Genomic DNA, 21,811 nt, shown 5'->3' with positions numbered 1-21,811 from the left:
AAAAATTTCAATTGTCTAATTTCTCTCCAATGTATGTGAGCTGATATTTTTACATTAAGTTTGTGGAATAATTGAAACAACTGTATTACTGCTGTATGTATTTTAACTTGTATTTTAACTTGGATTTTATATTTTGTTAGTAGCTATTTGTATTTGAAAAATTGTTTGTTGGGGTGATAAGTAATTCTGTTGGGAAAAAAATCAATGTATTTGTATTGTATTTCATGTTACGTAGGTTAAATTGGATTATATTCGTTTGTATGTGTTTCTTTTCTTTTTCTCTTTTTTTTGTATCTGAATATTTCAGTGTTTTTGTAAAGGTTTTGTTCTTGAAACCAAATAGAAATAAAGCAAATGAATTATCGCTGCGATATGGCTCTATCCCTGAACCCGCTGACCAACCCGGTGCCACCATTCTGCCCATGATCTAACACACAGCGCACCACCGGAAACAGCTCGCCAGCACAGTATTGCACTTATTTAGACTGCACCTTCCAACACGTACTGTGTCATGCTGCCAGGACCAAGTTGTCAAAAGCCAAAGGGCCTGCACACCAGCAGTTCAGGCATGCAGCAGAAGTGATTCAAAGGAGAGTGAGAAAAGAAAAAGAAAAAAAAGAAAATTCAGAAGTTTGTAATCTAGGCAGAGCCGTGACGCTGTACAGTGCAGTGAGAGTTTCAGGCCGTTGAGGAGCCACTTGCGTACAAGCTGCCACACCACCGCCAAGTCTTCCCTGCCAATAGCGGGTCGCTGCAGCTGACAGCAGCCCCTCTCCTCTCGCGCAATCCGGGGCGCACAAGCAGATGGGGCTACCGGAGTGGCAGTATCTCCGGTGGAGCCTGTTGTTGCAAGCACAGCGATGTCGCGTGAAGCAGGACGCAGCAAGGGTGCTGTCGATCTCTCCCGGGAGACCGCCAACACCTCTCCCACAATGATGCGAGGCAGAGCCTCTCTGGATCCTCATTGGCCTGCGCACTGTGCATCCGCTCTGGCAGCGTGGTCCCTCAACACAGACGCAACTTCACTGAGCGGCTTCAAAGAGAAGCGTCGGATGTCCCAGGGCCACCAGCAGCACATTCACCATTCCAAAGTGCTAATACCCAGCATTAATGGTAAGCGGCCCCCTCCTCTGGATGGTTGCTTGTGGAGCTCAGAAGGATGTGGCCATTACGGTTGTGAGTTCGCGGGCACCCCCCGCCCCCCAAAAGTACTACTTTTGATCAAGCCATACCTGCCTTGCCAAATTGTGGCCAGTGTTTTATTTCTTCCCTCGTATGGCCTTAGTAACTAGAGATCTGTGCCGCCAAGCAAGCAAAATGCCACTGACCGCAGAGGTATGCATTGACGCACACATAGCTGGTGGAGCGTTACACACTACAGACTGGCGACTGGAAAGTGGGACACTTGTTGCACCAGGCAGAAACGAAGGTGGAGCTTAATTAGGAATTTATTGTTGCTAACCTCGATAACCCATCCCCTGAGGCAGAGCAATGTACAGATTGGCCCCAGGAACCAAACAAGCCCAAGGACCAGTGGAAGGGGGAGGAGGAGGATAAAATGAGAGCAGTCAAACAGGGAAGCGTCGGTAGTTCGGGTGAGGTCAAAGGAGTGTTGTCAAGTACCTTGTAGCACTGTATCCGGGTTCGAAGTTGAGGTGCTTCGCTCTTGGATCTTCCTCCGTTCTCCAGTTTTTCGGCTAGTGGGTATGGCGTAGGTGCCGACCTGCAAGGCCCCCTCTGCAGCAGCAAAATGGACCAGTTCTCTGGGGGATGACTTCCCGCGCCACTGGACAACTGTCCCCAAATTAACGTGGCGGGGGGACAGTGCGAGGCGCCGGCCGGGACAGCTTAATGGTAGATGTAATCTCCACAGGGGATGTAGTGGGGAATCTTGAGGCAACTCAACAATGAGCAGAGGTATGGAAGAATGGAAGAAGGAGCAGGTTGAGCAAGGAAGGAGCCACAGGGCAGAACAGGGCAAAGACAAGTCAAGAAGGAGGCAGCAGGGAACAGAAGCGAAGGACAGAGTATAAGAACAGGAACTAGTGAGCAAGCAAAGCCAAACAGAAGCTCAGCGAGCACCAGTAATACAAATGTACGGATTGCAATAACATGCGACCGTTCTTTCCCGGGTAGGGTTTACAAACCCCTTTGGCCCCGCCGTGCATTCATCATAGCGGGCATTGTTGCCATGGCAGCCGCCGACGCCATGCACAGGGTTCTAGTGTATGCTAACAGTGTCTGGGCCCGGCGGATGCGTGGCGCCCTGATATATGGCAGCACCAGGAACCAGAGTGCCGCAGGGTGTCTGTCCCTACGTTGGAGCCCGGACCAGAGCCCTCTGCCATGAGCGTGCCTGTCGATCCCGCCCGCCTATTAATTCCATTGTAGGAAATACCACCAGGTAAGTAGAGATGGCCACGGCAGTGACAGGCCAGGGGCATGACACCTGTGAGAAGCAGGACCAAGAGACAGGCGGTGAAAGGGTAGAGTAAAGCATGGAAGATGATTTCAGAGAGGGTGTTTAGGTGAAGTATTAGTTGCTGAGAGAAAGTGGTATTTGGGTGTGAGGGTGTGTGTGTGTGTGTGTAAGGTGAGTGAGTGAGACTAAATGAGACAGTAGGGGTATGAGTGAGATTGATTGATAAAGGTGACTGGGAGAGTGAAAGGATGGTGAGCGTGTGAGAAGGAGTGGTATATAGCGTAGGTTGGCATGTAGTGTAGAGTAGTGAGAGTGGAGAGTTGTGGGAGTGGAGACTAGGGAAGAATAGCAGGAGTGGAAAGTAATGGAGAATAGTTGGAGTGGTGAGTAGCAGAGAGAGATGGGAATGGTAAATTGAGTAGAGTAGATTGGAATGTAGGAGGAGGCAGTAGCGTTCAGACAGAAGACATCAGAGAGATAGAGGAGAGAGAGACAGTATTCTGTGTGACAAAACAAGAGAATTCATCCCTTCTCCCTAAGGGGAGAGCCAGCCCCTGTGGCTACAGAGGTGAGCCCCACTCAGCTCAACACCCCGTAGGAGAATCCCACTGGGGCTTATCCACCTGCCTCCCCTTAGTCGAAGAGGAATCTCCAAGTAAGGCTTTTACTACACCTCCCTGTAAATCCCAAGTGTGTGTTGGCTATATGGAGATTGAATAGTACAATAATGTACAGGGCCCTTTAAACATGAATGGTTTGGTTTCTGATGGCTGAAGAGCGGAACCAATGGAGTCTTCTCTTTCTTGGAACATAAAGGACAAACGACCCACGTAGAGAGAGAGAGATCCAGCCTGAGGGCGAAACACAGAAGCCTGCACTGCAGCACAGAGGTGGGGGCATCTCCCTTCGAGGAGGAATTGTGGCAGGGCCACGCTGACTTCTGGTTTCTGACAGCATGGTGGACAGAGGAAACCAGAAGCCTGCAAAATACTGGCAAATCCAGTAAGGCGGGGAGGCCAAGGAGCTCGGAGCCAACGAGAGAATGTTTGATGGAGCCACCACAGACATGGCACACCGGCCGGCGTCCACGAGGAACAAAGCTGAGGTTCTGCCGGTCGCAGACGGGGTGAACTGAAGCAGGACACCTTACCATGAAGAAGTGGTTCCGCAATGAATATTGAAGCCGCCTCCCCTGATGAGCACCGCCTCTGAGAACCAGGTACGCGGCTGACATGAGCAGGAGGAGAGTAGTGTGGTACCGATACACCCCATGGGAGAGGGACAGGGGGGTGAAAGCAATATAAGATCTAGATGGCCCGGGTGGCCAAGTGGTCCATGCTGGGCTGAACCACAAGATTCCCCACAAGGGGGTGTAAACAGTACCAATCCTAGACTGCCTGAGAGGCCAAATAGCCCGTGCCAGGCTGACCAGCGAGATAACCTAGGCCCTCATGAAAGCAGTACCAATCATAAACAGCCTGAGAGCCCAGATAGGGATGAGCAACGATATACCCCACAAGGGTGTGAAAGCAAAGTGAATTCGTAAAGGGCTGAGAAGCCTCTTAGCCCACACTGGGCTGATAATCGAGACACTCCACAAAGAGGTGAAAACATGAGACTGGCAGAAGATCCGGAAAGCCTGCACTGGGCTAATACATAAGAAAACCTTCAAGGGGGTGAAACACCCAGCAGGGCTGAATGAGTGTAACGGTACCTGGTATCCACGGGGACGTCACTCAGCCTGTTCTGACCTCTTACGACCTCAAACCCTTCCCTGGAGTCTACTCGGCTGGAGACTGGGCCTGAAACACAGGATTGGTAGAGTTTAACTCCCTATTGTCTCTGTGTGCTTGAACCCCTTCTTCACCGGTGTCCAACCCTTCCCTTTGATCCACAGCTGACCTTGTTTTCTTGGAAAGTGTGCTCTCCGTCCTGCTTTCAGCGCAGGGCCGTGTTGATTGATGCGGGCTCGTTGCTGCCTAGTTACTTCACTGGCAAAAGTCCAACAGGTAAGTATAATGAGTCTTTTGAACAGTTCTCTAACTTCGTTCCTTTCCTTCCTTAGATGATGGCCGGCGTCCGGGGATGGCGACGTGCTGCTGAGGTGAGTAGTGCTGAAGGTGAGTGAGAGCGCGATGCGCGATGCGACCCTTTCGTATTTGTATTGAACTGAGTTCTTTTTCTGTGTCTTTTAGGTGCCCTAACGTTTTCAGCGTGGATGCCGGTTATGAAGAAGAAATGCGGTGAGTAAGCGCGTTATGCGGCGCCTCTAGATGTTTCCACGCTAACCTGGAGTGTCTTTTCCCTCTTGCAGATGGATGAGAAGTTCCGGAGACAGAGTTCCCCCAGAGCGGCTGGGATTCAGGTAAGCGTTTGAAGCTCATACAGTCTTTAAAAATAAGCGAAGATTTGCTGAATGCTTACTAATGCCTTTTTTCTGTTCTTTTCCCTTTTCCTTAGGAAGCGGCGTCCCAGGATGGGAATAACACCGCCGAAGATGCCCGCAGAACAGATGGAGCGCTGAATGATGGGCAGAAGCGCCGCAGGGTAAGGCTGTTCCTAACAGTGTTCTTGTTCTTGCAGGAGCTGAGCGCAGAAGAAAGATGCAAGCCTACTGGAGACCGATCCGAACATGGTGAGTGTCACGCTGCAGGTGCAGAAAACACAAAGCATGTTTCTCAGCCTGGGCGTGGCTTAAATAGTCTCTGGGTATCCCAGGTGTCTCTGGGCTGAACCACACCCAAAAGACTAGACTGCACATGCAGTTCTGGGAACTGAAATATGTGGGGGCATCCATCTTGTCCCCATCAATGCACTACAAGTCCAACCCCCAATGTTATCCTATGGGAGTGAGTGAGTCTGGTGCCACAAGCGCCAAGTCTGACTCCAAGTGGGTCTTTGGAGGGATGGAGAGGCCCTTGAGGGCCATGTAGGTGATTGTGGCCTGGCTCCAGCCTGACATCTTGGAGGGCTGGGGACATGAGGGGCGAGAATCATGACAATGAGAGACAGATTCCAGGTGTATTACGATACCAGACATCTCAACACGGGGCAGACGACATTTTCAGGTGACCCAAGGGAGACTCACAACACTTGTGTCTGCCAAGAAAGCAGATTTACAATAACATTTATTCCAATTAAGAGATGTACTGTTTTGAACTGTTAACAACGCCTCTGTGTGGGTCCAAAGTAACCTTCTCCTGGAAGAGAGGAAGAATCAAGGACCTCATTTTGAACTTTAGTATTAGGCCAGGCCCTGAAAGAGAGAACTAAGCACACAACTGTCTGGGGGTCAGAAACCATCCACCACAAGACAATACATGTTTTCATTAGTGGTAGGGTCAGTCGATAAGTTAGAAAAGGTTTGAACGGAAGGTGGCATTTTTTAAGACATCCTAGCGAGCAACAGTTTATTTTTCTTTTGAGGTTTAGGGAACCCATTCTCATAGCAGCAGGGATAGACAATGCATTCTTTTATTTAATAAAATGAATATGTTTAAACCATGACCTCTTCTCTGTCTCCTATGTCTGACTTACCACACCTGTCATCCCTAAAATCTGCGTTATGATCTAGGGTGTGGGTACTTTGAGAATAGCTTCTGTACGGTGCCCTGCTATAAATTTGTGCCATAACATAATGACATGTCTTAAATTATGAACTCTCTCCCTACAGAACTGTAATTTGAGTTTGAATACTTTGTGTTCTTTGTTAGCTGATGGCATTTATTAGTACTAAAATGTCCAGTTTGTAGGCTTAATTAGAGAGATGGGCGAGTAGATATCCCCCACGTACTGATCTAGAATAGACTGTCCAGGGACTTCAATGTCATATAGGTCTTTTGCAGGCTTTTATGAAAACAGTGTTTGTGATTCTGCATAACCCTCTAGGAGCATAGTTCATGTGTACTGAATTCACAATAAGAGAATGTGACCAGGTATTGTCTGTCTCTCTGTCTGTCTGTCTGTATGTAGATTGGGAAGAAAGGCGAGCACACATTTTCTATGTTGTGTAGCTGTTGGGTGAATATAGGTGATTATGATTGCTGGTTTAGGTACTACTGGAAAGGATGGTATCGCTACAGAATTAACAGCTTTAAGGTCCTCAGCAAATATGTTTGTGTTGCATCCTGGTATGAGAAACCTGAGAGTATCCTCACACCTACTTTCCTTGGATCCTCTTCTCAGGTGGCAAGGGAAAGGCCATCGCTATTGCAAAGGAGGATCACCTTGGGGATTGGGGAGAGGATGCCCACATGGTATCGCCCTTTCCCTTGTCCACATTTCACACTTTCCCCCAACCTTCATAGGTTATGACTCTTCCACACTGACATATACTCCAACTGTATCCCATTCAGGCTCCTTTAAGACTGGGACGAGGAAGAGGCCACTAGAAGTAATGCACACTCCTAGTCTGTTTCATCACTACAGTACTGAGATGAGGAAGATTCTTGTAAACGGTCAGGCATGTATTATTAATTGCTGTACTGAGGGTCGGGCAAACTACTCGCACCTGCAACCTGTTGGGAGGCTACAGGTGCTTAAAGGCATGGCCAAGCACCAGTTCAGAGAGAACCTTCCTGGAGAGAAGGTGGCAGACATGCAGTGAGGAGCAGGCTGGAGCATGACTGGCAGAGAGGACCCTGTGTGTTCCCAGGGGAGGAAGGAGGTGCAGTGACCCGAAGGGGGCCGCAAGAGGACCAAGACTCCAACACTTGCCGCTGTTACGTGTTCCCATCTGGATCTGCGGAACACATAGAACAACTGACTGCTGTGAAACAGTTACCGAGGGTTCTTGGGTAGCGAGCGCTGCTCGCTTCAACTCAAGACTCCTTTCTGGGAGCAGAGAGGCAAATGAAGAACTACACAAAGCCACCCGACGAAGCAGGGCAGCTCCAGTGAGTTCGAGAGAGAGACTATTCATACTGGAGTGCTCTGGGGCGCATGTGAGATATTTTATGTTACTGCGCAAGAAAAAGGCACATAACAAGAGGATTTTGTAACCCGGGCGAAGATATAAGGAAAGGTGCTCTGTATTAAGGAAAATACTATGGCCAATATTGAATACCGAACTATAGAAAACATCTGAAAATGATGTAAAATTGTGGCACAACTGGAACACATATACGTGCCATGTTACAAGGAGTTGAAATCTGTTGCAAGCAATAATGAACAAAGTAGAAGATGTTATGAACTGAATGAGAGGCACAAATAAAAGGCAAGTTATGGAACTTAGAAGGGGCAAAGTTGAATACAAGGTGGTGGAAAAGGACATACACCATCAAACAAATTGAATGCAAGTTGTGGCAAAGCCAAAAAGACAGCCAATATACCAATAGTGATGAAGCTTTAAGTTGCCAAAGAAAGGAAAGGAAACTACAACAGATGTTGATTGCTAACATTGATGTTTGGTGGAAAAGTAGTGTTAATCAAGAAGGCCTAAAGAGTATCACAAAATGCCAAGGGTTTTTTGTTGCGTGACCTCTAATTGGTGGACCGTGTGGTCTGACAATTGCACCTAGACCGAGGAGCCCCATCCTGGGAAGGGGCCAAGAAAAGCCTGAAGACAAAGGCTTTATGAAATAATTGCCAAGTGGAAAAGAGCATTTTTTTTTCTTTTTTATTATTGTTGTTTTTTGATGAAATATCTTTACAACATTAATGTGACAACATTTACAAAATCTTAAAATCACAAATCTTAGTTTACATTTCATTTAAAAAAAACAGTAAGGAAACAATTCAGCTACACATAAAGCAATCAATTTCAATCAATCAATTCTGAAAAGAGAAACACATTACAAATACAAATGATAATACAACAACAACAAAAAGAAAAAAAATGCGCTACAGTCAAATCAACAAACGAAAAAGAAGAGCAAAAATACACTGCAATCAACTCCATTCAATTCAATTTGAGATGCCACCTCATGTGGCAGAGGCTTCTTATTCTTCCTTAGAGCTAACATTATATCATATACAAGGGACATAGATATTATTACACATGCCTGACATTGTCAAAAGTAAACAAAGCTCTGTTAGATCCTACACAGGATTCGTATGGCATTGATCTTTCCTTGTCCTTCCCGTAATTACTCTTATTTCCGGTATAAACCAGAAATCTCCCCGATCATTGTTTACTCACACTTTACATTGGTCACCACGGGACTCAGGACCTCTAATTATATCCTTCCAGGATTTTATGTTTTCCCAAATTCAACTCTATGATCGACAGAAGGTGAAATAGAGCAATAATCAAAACTTGCCTGTAGCCCCACATACATTGTATCCACAACAATTCCAGTTCATGATCAACCGCTGCATCTAAAAATTTCCCCATGTATCTTTGCCTTTCCTTTGCAAGGAAAACAGTGAAGCACGAGATGTTTCAATGTTTCATTTTCAGGGTTTTTGCAAAATCTACAACCATCTTCTGTTGATACTGATGTTTTTTGCCAACTTTTCGCGCGGCATAACGTTGTCAGTAGATTAAATTTAAAGAGCATATATAATGTGTGTAATTTTTGGCACAGAACCTGCCTGATATATGGGAGGAGAGGTTTCCGTCTATGACGAAATTTTGCATATTCCTTGTATGCTGAGTAATTCCCAATCTTATCAGCTGTAATTGCCTAATCATATTGAAATAATTTCAATTTCACAATTTGGGGCCGCCTAATTAAGTCATCTGTCTCCATTGCAATCATTTCAAGACTCCTGTCACACACTTGACCAGCAGAATAAACAGATTTTGAGGACCCAGGCTTTAACATTTTTGCTAAATCTTCATATAAGGAATTAGAAATAGGATTTAACATTTTTGCATAGCTGGGCAATTTACGCCATAGATGTGTAGTAGCTAGTGACGAAAGCCACAGTTCATGCACAATGATGGAGTTTGGCAATGATGCAGGCAAATGTAAAACCTGTTTCCATATCTTTCCTTGGATTCTATTCAATACTGACCCAATTGCTTAAAGAGCATTTTTGTTTAGTTCAAATTGAAAGGAGTTCCAGTGGAAATCTATATATATATATATGTGAAAGTGTGTTTGTATGTTCAGTGTTGGCTCCAGCTCCATAACAGTTGGTGGGCAGAAGTTCTGGCCCAAGGTCGGCATGCCTGTCTGGGGTGTATTGGCGAGAGTGAAATTTGACCAACCCCACCCATTCGCCCTGCACATGCAGGCTTCTGCCCAGTGCTATCAGTATAGGCGTTTTTGGGAGATTGCTGATTTTTGTGATTGTTGGCTCCATCCTCACAACAGTTGGTGGGATTACATTTTGGCCCGACGTCGGCATACCAGTCTGGGTTGTACTGGGGATGGTAAAATCGGATCAACCCCACCCATTCGCACTGCACAGGGCGACGTCCGGCCCTGTGGTATCAGTATAGGTGAGTTTGGGAGATTGCAGATTTTGTGATATTTCAAAAATAGGAAGTTATGACCAGTGGTCGAAATGGGCAGGAACGGTTGGGCGTGCCTCTACTTTTAAAAAATGTTTTACTGTTCCTATACTTTTATTTAAAAAAGAAATCATTCCGGAATGGTTTAGTTTTAAAATAAAAAAATTGTAGGAAGAAGTTGAAACTTGCTCTTCAGTGCACTGAGCATTGCCTTAAAAAACAGGTGTGTTTGTTTGGGGGTTTAGATTGCGTGTGGGAGGGGCGTGGCAAAAGGGATTGTTGGGAGCAGGGGCTGGCCAGCAGGGAACATAGTTCCACTACTTCTTTTCATACCATTCGACCACTGGTTATGACACAATAAAACACACACAAGGCTATAGCAGACCCACACGTGCAGGTCAGCTAGAGACCTGTGCAAACCAAGAGACTGGAACCATTTGTAACAGTGCTTATCTTGGGGAAGGGAACCCTGAGATATTTTGGAACCGTGGTGAACTTGAGGAAAGAGAACCCTAGGATATTTTGGAATTTTGTTACACTTGGGGAAGGGAACCTGGAACTATTTGAACTTGGCGAAGGGAACGCTGACCCATGCCCGAGCTGTAAGAAGCTCAGAACTTTATTTTGAACACTGTTTCTTTTGGTGCTGCCATCCCTTCACATTGTATGTTTCTAAGTGTGAGGGCAAGTATAGGTTTTGGGCACCAACAGACTTTTAAGTTGAACTCACTGACACAGACAATATTTAGGTTCTTTAGGTAGGGAAATCCCACCTTACTGTAGGGCAAGATAGGCCTTAATCCATCCTGACATATATAATTAAAATCCTTTCATTCAGGAATTGAATATGTTGTCTGTGTCTTGCTCCATGATACCGTCACACTGGTTTCTTGACTGACAGGATAGGTGTATTATGGGGACTATGGTTCCTTGCTTTAATACAGAGTCTTTTGCGGATGCTGTTCCTTCCTCAGCTTCTCACTGTATTGATTATTATGGGATTCTGGTTAATCGTCTTGACTGATCAACTTTAATCCTAACTGGTACTGCATTTCTTGTACAGCCTACTTCATTGTCATGTGCTGACCAAAAGGAATCAGAGGCTGGATCTAACAACTATTTCAACTGCGCGTCTGGTAGAACTGCGTGTCTGCGGCTTGTAGTGGTGTGCCATGTAACATCCCCAACACTGCTTCTGCATTACTATCGGGGACATCCAGTAAAACTCCATTTGATGTACAGTGTATAGTACAATTAAGCTTGCATTCCAATTGCCTACCTAACAAATTCACTGGTCCTGAATGGCTCAGTAAGAAAGCGTGTTAGTCTCAAAATGAATGCCAGCGTAATAGAAACTGGTTTAGTGGCAGGGTGTGGTACAGCTGTATTCGAGATGCCACTGATTTAACTGTCTCATAAGTCGGGGGAATGCCTGGGTAGCGGTCTGAATGCATTGCTGATCTGCTAGCTCCACTATCAACTAAACACAAAGTATTCTGTCCACTGACTGTACACTGAACATATGGGCCATCTTGGTGTACAGGGATTAGGGGCTTTGTGGCAAGGTCTTCTCTCAGACTGTCTTAGTATTGTTCCCAACTGATGATGTGTTTGCTGTCTTATTAGGTCTGAACTTTGGGGGCACTGGGATTACGAAATCTCTAAAAAAAAATGTGCTGCCTTATATCATTATTTTGTTTCACCAAATATTTGCCAGTCATCACCAGAGTGGACCTGGAAGTCTGTGGAATATCTTGCTATTAAGCCAAAACCCAAGGCCTGCTGGACCGACTACAACAAAGCCCCACTTACGGTCAGCCTCCTCCTGGCCACCCCTCTGGAATTTTGAAACAGACCCCTTACCTCTCAGATGCATCAGGCATTCAAGAGAAAGCAGCCCATAAGCTTGCGTTGCTCCCACAGAGCACGGCAGGTTTGGGCTGCAGCACCAGATTTTCAGGGAAACCAGCATCACAGTTCAATTTAGAGAATTATCAGAGGGCATTATTTCCCTTACAAGACAAAACCAGACATTACATCTTCATAGTACCGAAAAAGACTGCAACAACCTTGCCAACCAACCAGAACTTCCTCTTTATAGGTCACAGTCAGGTGACAAAGGTGACACATACCAAGAACCTTCTGGAACAGAAGGTCTTAGACATATATTGTGGGAAAGGGCTTGCCTCCCCATTGAGTCCATTCAAACTTTTACACAATTGTCCATCGTCGACACAGATGACCATCAAACCATTGACGTGACGGTTGCTTCTGGAAGCTCCTGCCGAAAGGGACTTGCCAACCCCTGCCTTTCATTGCACCTCTGTGTATCCCTTCCCTTATCCATTTTGAACTTTCTGATCTATACCAGTTACCCCCACATGCCTATGAAAGTAATTGGCACAGAAACGTGCAAAGCAGCAGTTTGGCATTTTAATTCTAGCTCATTCTGGAGGTTCTCTTAGCTGGCTGGTGTCCACGATCCACGAGTGGGAACTCCACCCCCGGGTGATGCAAGATCTTTTTTCCAGATTGGTCATGCCTCAGGTGGACCCTCCCACTGAGATTTCAAATGTCTACAAATCTCCTCAGTCCCAACCCCCTGCAGAATGACGCTGGAGGGTCCTTAGAGTCCGGGCAGATTCTGGTTTTCGGATCTCAGGAAATTGGCGATCTCCCACTTCTTGCGTCCACTGAGAGGGGACATCATTTTTCAGGATAAAGGGTGGGGTAGAGTTCTACATCTATCACTGCAGTCACTATGCTTGTCTGCATGGTTCTGGAGCATCAGGCTTTGGGCCATCTAAATTTATCTGAAGAGAACTTGCATATAATCATGGTGGCAGTAAAGGAGCCCACTCGCTCCCAGTACAAGAATAAATGGACTGGCTTCTGCCAGAGGTGTTGGGAGAGTTTTCATATGTAGGCGAATCCTTCCTTTAGAAGGAGCTGGGATTTACATAAGAGAAAACATTACTAAGAATGTCCACTTTGGAAAAGAATTTGAGGCATTAAGGAATTTCTGTACTCATTCCATAGTTATTAATGTTGGACTCCCCTCCTCTGTTTCAATGTTCGAGAAAGGTTGCAAAGAATTATGTAATCACATGGCAGATAACATAAGACAGAGAGGAATGTATTCATGATACACCAAAACATATATTAGTCACAAATTGGTATTTTATAGTTTTTTTTAAAGGGTTTTTTTTTTAAGAACTTTATTTTTGGTTTCATGTCACAGTACACTTTGCTTGTCTCGCATCTACATAATACAGATTCGCATTACAAAATTGACAACCCAACTCCCCTTGTAAACTTTTACATCAGGTGCATGTCCACGTATATACCCATAGAAAGAAGTTACATATAGTTAGCTTTGTGGCATGGCCCATCATGCACGCTATCATTGTTCGAGTTTTCAGTGTCTGTGGAGGTTTCATCTAAGTATCCCCTGAACGGGGCCCAAATGTCTTTTGGTTTACATGGAGCAGATATCATATTAACATAGTTTTCCTCACATTCATTCACGTAAGTGAGGGTCGCAAGGAACTGTTCTGTTGTTGGGGCCTGGCCGCTCTTCCATTTCTGAAGGATGCATTCTTCGCTACTGCGCAGGCGACGTTGAATAGTCTTCTCGTTTTTTCCGGGGCCTTGCCAATGTCTCCAAACAGGTATTTAGGTGGATTGAGGTGTGCAGGGATTTGTGTTATTTCTTCAAGGATGTTGGCCACTGCGAGCCAGAAATCTATCTGGGGGCAGGTCCAGTACATATGAAACGAATCCGCACTAGGGGCGTGGCATTTCGGGCAATTGTCGGGAGTGGTCTTGTAGAACTTTGCCATTTTGGCTGGCGTGTAATGTAGTTTGTTCAGAACCTTGAATTGTATTAGTCTCAGGCTTGCATTAAGTGAGATTTTCTTAGATAGGAGGCAATATCTGGCCCACTTTCCCTCCTCGATTTTAACCTCCATGTATTTTTCCCACAATGCCTTGATGGTGTTCGATGATTTCGTGTGAGCCTGCACTATATTGTATAATTTGGACACCCCAGTGCCTGCCTGAGAATATGGCTGGTAGCATACATGCTCGGGGGGTTCGTCTGGGAATGATGGCCACCTTTCTTTGAACGCGGCTTTCATACAGGGGAGCTGCAGGATGGCTAGTTGGCTGCTCTCCACTGAGTTTGCAAAGTCTTCAGGAGTTACAAATTTACCATTGGGGAACATGGTTTTCATTGTGAATTCATATTTGGGTAGCCAGTTTTTCTGGATGGCAATGTCGTACGTCGGCTTAATGCCCGGGAAGTTCCAGAGCGGGGTTCGGGAATCATAAGGGCAGTCTATGTGCAGACGTTTGCTTATTGCAGCCCATGCCGCAACTGTGCAGGAGGCGGGGTCAAACATGCAATCGTCTTTATGTGACTTCGTAAATATGATGGATCTCAAATCGGTTGGGCGGACCGAATGCCGCTCAATGGGTATATGTGGTGTGTTATCCGAGGGGTCCTGCCAGAACTTTGCATAGTGTGCCTGTGCCACATAGTAGTACAATTCGAAATCCGGGGCGGCGAAGCTTCCCATATCATAGGGTTCGACCAATTTGTTCCATTTCATCCTATTCATGCCACCGTTCCACATGAAGGTGGTGGCCATGGAACGCAGGTTGTCGAAGAAGAGTTTGCCCGGCCATATAGGTACATTACAGAAGATGTATAGGAGCTTAGGGCGTACCGTCATCTTGAGGACCGCTATCCGGCCAGCAAGAGATATGGGGAGTCTGGACCAAATTTGAAGCTTAGAGTGTATGGTTTGTAGCGTGGATTCATAGTTATCTATATAAAGAGAGTTCTTGTTGTGAGAAACCAGGATCCCAGGTATCGAATCTGATCGGGAGCCCATGACAGGCCATGAGTGTTTGTGGGGCAAGTAGTGGCACGTGTCAACGGAAAGATCTCGGATTTGGATGTATTGATCTTGTAGCCTGAGTGTGTAGTGAATTCAGTGATCACCGCTAAAATGGGGGACAGGTTCTTTTCTGGTTCCCGAACATGTAGTAGTGCATCGTCAACATACAATGAGATGGCTTGGTATACCCCGGCCATTTTTATACCCCTAAGGTCTTGTTCAGCTCTGACTGCAGCCGCCACTGGTTCAATGGTGAGGGCAAAAAGGATGGGTGAGAAGGGGCATCCCTGCCTCGTTCCCCTGCATAGAGTAAATTGATTGGATAGGGTACGGTTGGTTAGAACTCTGGCCTTGGGAGAGGAGTAGAGAAGTTTGACACACCTCAGGTAAGGGCCGAATCCGAATTTGTAAAGAACCTCAAACATGTAAAGCCACGATACCGAATCGAATGCTTTTTCGGCATCAAGTGAAATGGCTGCTGCTTGTGCCTCTGGTTTGATCTGTGCTAGAACACTGAACAGTCTGCGCAGGTTCAGTGCCGTGGATCTCGTAGGGATGAATCCGCATTGGTCGGGGTGGATTAAGGTGGTCATTTTGGGGAGCAGTCTAGTGGCCAGCACCTTTGCGTAAATCTTGGTGTCCTTGTTAATCAGGGACAAGGGACAGTAGGAGGAGCGTTCATATGCCGGGCATCTAGATTTCAAGAGCACCGTAATGACTGCGTCTGACATGGACTCAGGGAGTGAACCAGCGTTCATAGCCTCTTCCCAAACAAGGGACAATATTGGGGCGAGTATCGGAGAGCATGCCTTATACAGGTCGGCGTTTAGGCCGTCTGGCCCCTGGAGTTTTACCCGCTGCTAGTGCTTTGATCGCTTCAGCTATTTCCTCGGCCGTCATGGGTTGTTCAAGGGACCAGTTATCTTCTAAAGTTAGGCTAAGGAGGGAAATCTTACTTAAGTACGACTTCACGTCGTCCCGTGTGGATCTATCGTGGTTGGCGTAAAGATTAATGTAATATTGCGTGAACTCAGAGTTTATTTCATCCTCCCCATGCACAGCCGTCCCCCCCATCTGTTAGAATACTTGCAGTCGGGGTGTGGGTGTGGTCGTTGCGAAGTATACGGGCCAGATGGTGGCCCGCCCTGTTGCCCTCCCCTTATTTGCGTGCCCTGGACGGGATGGCCATGTATTGTTGTTCTTTGGTAGCCAGTTTGTTAAAGGTTTGGAGGTGTAGACTAATGTCCGCCAAAATACGTTTGTCATGGGTCCTACTATAGGCAGATTCGAGCGATTGCAGGATTGATTCTGTGTTGCCCAAGTTGGTTCTAACGGTTCTGAGGAGACCAGCCGTCTTGGACATAGGGTTGCCTCGTACCCACACCTTATATGTTTCCCAGATGGAAGCCCAGCTGCCCACAGAGCCCTTATTCAGTTGGAAGAACTCCTCCGTCTCAGTGTATAGAGACTCCACCACATTCGGGTCCTTCTTTGGGGGGCATCCTCCATCGCTGTGCAAGGCGAAGGATGTCGGGGAGCAGTATATTTAGAATGACGGGGGAATGGTCCGAGAGTGTGCGTGGAAGAATATTGCAGCATTCGATGAAGTTGATGAGGGGAGAGGAGATGAGCCAGTAATCTATTCTGGATTCAGAATCATGGACCGAGGAATAGAAGGTGTATTTTCTATCTGTGGGGTGGGTTCCTCTCCACGCATCAGACAAAGCTAGTTCCTCCTGGGCTTGGTGTATAATGTTGGCTGTTTTAGTAAGGGCTCTAGGCTTATTTGAGGACCTATCTAACGTAGTAGTGCCGAGGATAGTGTTAAGGTCTCCTCCCCACAATACCCAGGCTTCCGTTGTAGGGCCAATCTCTGCAAGGAGGTGTGTTTAGAATTCTGGCTCATCCAGGTTTGGACCATATGTATTGACCAATATACATTTTCTGCCAGCCACGGTGCCCCAGACCACAACATATCTGCCCTGTGGATCAATTATACTTTTCTCGGTGGAGAACACTAGTGAGGGGTGTATTAGCGTGATGACGCCTCTGTTTTGGGAGGAGTATTCCGTGTAATACCTATTGTTTCCCCACTGTCGCAGGATACTTTCGTTGGTGGATTTTAATGTATGAGTCTCTTGGAGCATAGCGATATGTGGTTGGTTTCTGTTAATGTAAGCGCCTACTTTGCTGGCTTTCGCCCTGTTGTTTAACCCCCGGATATTCCAGGTGAGCAGTTTTAGTTTAAGCCCCCCGAGTGCATTAGTTTTCTGGACATTTCCGTGTGTCATATAAGAGCGTGGGGAAGTGGATTTTTTCGTAGTGGAGGACAGCAAGTGAAACCGTGAGTGCAATTTTACCAATGGTTAAGCCAACCGAACATTGTGCCTGGTGCCCAACAGGGGCTGCCTGCAGCATTAACGTAGTGTTCGAACAGTGAAACAGTCCCCTGTTGCCCGTACCCACCCCCTCCCACACCATCGTGCCCACCTTGATGATGAACCCTTTTAACTAACTTGTGGATGTTCCCAAAGAAGGGGACGAGTGCAGCAACTCTGCTTCGAGGTCGGGCACATCTCATCCGGCATCGTTAAAGGATGGAGGGCAGGGGAGTTCTCACTGCTGCATCCTGTTTCCAGCATTCACAGTGGCCAGCATAGACCAGTCCTGACTGCGGCTGGGATCAATGAGTAGGAAAACAGGTTATACAGGTTGTTGCAAGTCGTTCTGGTCAAGGTCCTGTCTCCTGGGCAGGACGGGTATCGAGGCTTCCATGTAGGCCAAAGTTGTGGCAGGAGATTCGAAAAAGTGTGCTCTTCCAGTATGTTGAAAGGGTTATTTGGCTCCCGGTTATCTTGATTCTAAGAATTTTTCCGAAATGATATCCATAACACTTTGGTTGGTACGAAGTAAGATCACTGCCCAGGGACGCAGACACAATACAAAGGGCCCAATAGGAGGCAGGACTGCCGCAAGGACAGTTCCAAATTGAACAACACCCCACTGAGGGTACTCAGCAAACAGACTAACCTTGAGAAAGACCCTACGGGTCGAAACACGTGTCGGCTGACCACGAATAAACGAATTACTTCGTACCAACCAAAGTGTTATGGATATCATTTCGGAAAAATTCTTAGAATCAAGATAACCGGGAGCCAAATAACCCTTTCCACGTACCAAATAGGGGCCCAGGCTTAACCCCAAAACGGCTCCTGTGATCTTTCCAAAACTCACAATCTAAATATAACTGTTGCGCAGCACAGGCAGGTTCAATTCCTAGAAGCCACAACCCACAGCATCTTCCAGTATGTTGTATACGAAGATTCGCTGGAAAGAGAAGGGCGTAGGGGACCTGTCTCAAACGTAGCTGGCGCTTGACAATTTCGTAGGATCGTCTTTGAGTTTGGATCCCTGCGGAGAAGTCCGGCTATACATGGATGTTGTCGTTACCAAACCTAAGGGGTCCTTTCTCTCTTGCCAGTCTGAGGATGGCGTCCCTGTCCCTGTAGTTCAACAGTTTGGCAATCACCGTACGAGGAGGAGCCCTGGTCTGGGTGGCGGAGCAAGGGTTTGATGTGCCCGCTCGACGAGGAACTGGGGTGAGAGTGCCTCCTCACTGCGAGGCCGACTATGCGGATGTTCCGTCTGGATCGGGATTCCAAATCGTCGCATTTATCGCGGATTTTATTCATTTCCCCTCTAAGGAGTGCGATGTCCTGGGTGTTTTGCCGAGTAGAGTCCTCATTCGTGCCAATTCTGTTTTCAGCCTCTGTGATTCTGGCACTTTCCTTGTCTAGGCGAGTTTTTAGGGAGCCTATCGTGGAAACAATGTCGTCAAGTTTGACATTAATGGCCAGGAATCCATTTTGAACTGTTGTCAGCAGGTGATCAAATTTCGTATCTTCTGCATTTAAGGGTGAGGCCGGAGATTGAAGGTCCGGGTGTTCAGGAGATGATTGTGAGCTAGTAAAGGAGTCCATCGGTCCCGTCTTCCTGGACTTGCCCACATTTTTTCCAGGCATTGTGGAGGTGGAGAAACGGCCTGGGCCCGGTGGGATGAGAGGGCCGCGTGTTAAAGCGTGGTGGAGGAGGGCTCAGGAGGGCGCAATGCCCGCAGGGATCCCGGTGTGCCCGAAACGGCGATTGTTTCAAGATGGCGTGTTCCGTGGCGTAAGCGGGGCAATGACCGCAAGAGCTGACAGGAGTGAATTTTCACAGTGTAATTTGATGGTAGAAGCACCGAGCCAGATGAAGGGGAGCACAGGATATGTTTGATTCGGGTCAGAGAGCCCCACACGTGCCCTGTGCCCAGCCGCCTTGCCAGCCCAGTCCCACGTAGCTCTCACCTCGGGAACAAGGAACAGGGTCGGGAACGTCCAATCCAGGCCCCGGGGGTGCCGCGAAGATCTGCCCAAGGGCCCGGAAACCAGCGCAGGCTGGGCACAGTATGCCCAGAGAACGTGTGGCGCGAAGTATCGTGGCCGCAGTCCGCCGGTCCCGCTCCGCCCACTGTGAGGCCCGGCTTAAGAGGGAGCCACAGCGCCCTCGTAGATTCCTGTGGAGCTGCGAAGCGGCACCAGCCTGTGTCCTCAGGGTCCACCAGGGTTCCCAGGCTTGGGAAGTCCGATTTCAGTCGGGATTTCGCCTGCAAGGTCAGGATGTTCTCCGGGAACAGCGCGGGTAGCTTACGAGGTTCGATGCAATCTGGAAACGGGATAATTCAATCATGATTCATGCCGGAGAGGAGCTCCTCACTCAAGCGGCCATCTTGTTGCGCAGCAGCGCCCCCTCTTTTTTAAAAAAGTTTTAAGTATTAAGAGTGAAATCTAAATACATATGCACATAAATGGTATAAATTGAAGACATTATAGATACAACCATCTCACGAGGTGTTAGAGATAAGACAGATTGTTGATACTTCGACTACAAATATAAACACACAATCCTCCCAGGATGCCAAATCCTGTATAAACATATAAAACATTAGCCCATTCATATAGACAAAAGGCCTAACAAGACATAACTGGTACTCATTCGTTTCACTCCTTGGAAAGGTTTGTTGTGATTTCTGAATGCTCCTCTAAGGTTGAAGCTGGCCTCAAAGTCCAGTATAGGTAGGATTGTGTCTTGTGTGGCGGGGCGCCGGGCACAAGGAATCACTCTGTGCATGTGGCTAAGTTCCAAGGGTCTTTATTGTATCTGTGCCAACAATCAAAATAGCTGTTAGAGCCTACTGGGTTCTTAGGATGTTTGGCGCTAGGGTCGTCCTTCTCCAACTCGACTGGCCCTGGCCTCTTCCTCCTCCCTAGCCCAGGCGTCGGTAACAGGGTGTTAGTAATATCGCATGGTGAAATCTACTGTCTGTGTTTCTTCCTTCAGCTTAAAGGCGGATCCCTAAAACGGTGGCTGGCTACCTCCCTAGGGGTCTTCTAGTTGTCCCTGACCTAGCTTCACTTAGTACTCTATGGGAGATATGGGTGGGTGCTTCCTTCCAACCATTTCCTTGCACACGCAGTCTCTCCTGTCTCTTCTCTGCACTGGGCCCAGAATGTTTCCCTCCCGCCGTACTACTGTCCCTCCGCTCTCACACTTCACCCTTAGGTGTTACCACTCTCCTTATTCGTCTAGCTCCAACCTCCATTCCGCGACCAATACCTCTGCTACAATCTCCTTGCTTGCTCCTCACTACTACTCCCACTCTACTGTTACCACTACTTCCCCAACTACCACCCCACTGTTCCTACTACCACTACCTGCTACTACCACCACTCCCAACAACTACCTTCTACTCTATTGCTATTTCACACACACCTTACTCTCTCACACAAACACTCCCCAGACCCCCTCCCACCAATAGCCTCTGCACTCCTTTCGCTTTCGCCTCCTCTGGTCTCTCGGACGTTCTCCTCCACCTCCTGTCCTCACCCAACTAACCCACACTGCACAACTCACATGGACCTCCTTAAATAGCCCAACCCCCCTCCCAGGATACTCACCCTGTCCAATCACTTACCTGGTTCCAGGGGATGTGGCGGTGGACATGCTTAGGTAGGCTTAAAAAATGGCCTGTAAGCCCCACCCCCTTTTCTGGCAGCCTCTCTTGCAAAGAAAAGAAAAAGACTTTCTGAGGGACTGGAGACCCCGTTTGATAAGGCCTTCTGGTGCACCCTTTAATGTTAATTTGCTTGATGGGCTGTCTGGAGTTTAATTCATAAGGTCTTTATTTCTGGACACCACGAAGACTTGTAAAGTCTCTGTGGCGTCCCTTTCGCTTGCGGCCGGTGTTTTGTCACTTGCTGCATCTTGTAGCAAAGTGCAGACCGCTGCTGTGTGGCATCTTCCTTCTGCTGCTCCCCTTTGTGGCTTCTCCCTGTAAGTTTTCTCCAGTGGTAGGGACGCTGCCATCATCGCAGGTAAGGTGGGGAGGGCAGGGGGCTTGTACACACTTGTGTGGTCGCCGTGGGTTGTTTTGGGTCAGCTCCCTCTGAAGGAGTTATCAGAGGCAGAACCTAACGGTCCTAAGCGATGCGCATGCCCTTAGGAGTGCAGGTCTGTGACAAGCAACAGCTGGTCGCAACTGGTGCAGGAAGCACACCCGATATTACCTGACTTAGACGGAGGGTGACTTCCACGTAGCTGAGGAACTGGAAGGAAAAAGAAACAATCAATAAAGAAAATCAATCAAAACCAAGTTCACAAGGGGCGTTGTGCTAAAGAAAAGCACAAATATGGAGGAAGAGCCGAGGGCGGCTATGGACTAGCAGGAGTAACTTAGCTGCTAGCCCTCAGTTTCAAGAGTCCAAGGTCTTGTGAGTTTAAGGAATCCTTTCGTTGTTTTGAACCATTTTCAAAGAAGATAGTTCCTTTACTTCAGACTTCAGGGTAATTCCTTACTCTGTTTCTATTCCATGCATCAGTTGACATATTAAGCCAGTAACCCAGCCGTGTCTCTTTAGCACTGCTAGGCCACCCAGGTTTCCTTAGCTCTCATCAGATGATTTTTCACAGCCTCTTTCTCAGTCCAGATATTCTTCAACAATAGATTTGGGACACGTTTAAGGATGTTGCGTTAGATGTTGTCTC

General features: G+C 47.3%; 1 protein-coding gene across 1 annotated transcript in view; it reads left to right on the top strand.

Annotated features, from left to right (window-relative positions):
• The window catches only part of ANKRD13A (ankyrin repeat domain 13A), a 1,258,643-nt gene that overhangs the window by 569,952 nt on the left and 666,880 nt on the right, over positions 1–21,811 (top strand). The window lies entirely within an intron of this gene.

The sequence above is a fragment of the Ambystoma mexicanum genome, chromosome 10 (assembly GCF_040938575.1).
Source record: "Ambystoma mexicanum isolate Mex_15411 chromosome 10, UKY_AmexF1_1, whole genome shotgun sequence".
NCBI classification, from domain to species: domain Eukaryota; kingdom Metazoa; phylum Chordata; class Amphibia; order Caudata; family Ambystomatidae; genus Ambystoma; species Ambystoma mexicanum.
Note: the sequence above shows the minus strand (reverse complement) of the source record. Positions and strands in the feature narration are given on the sequence as shown.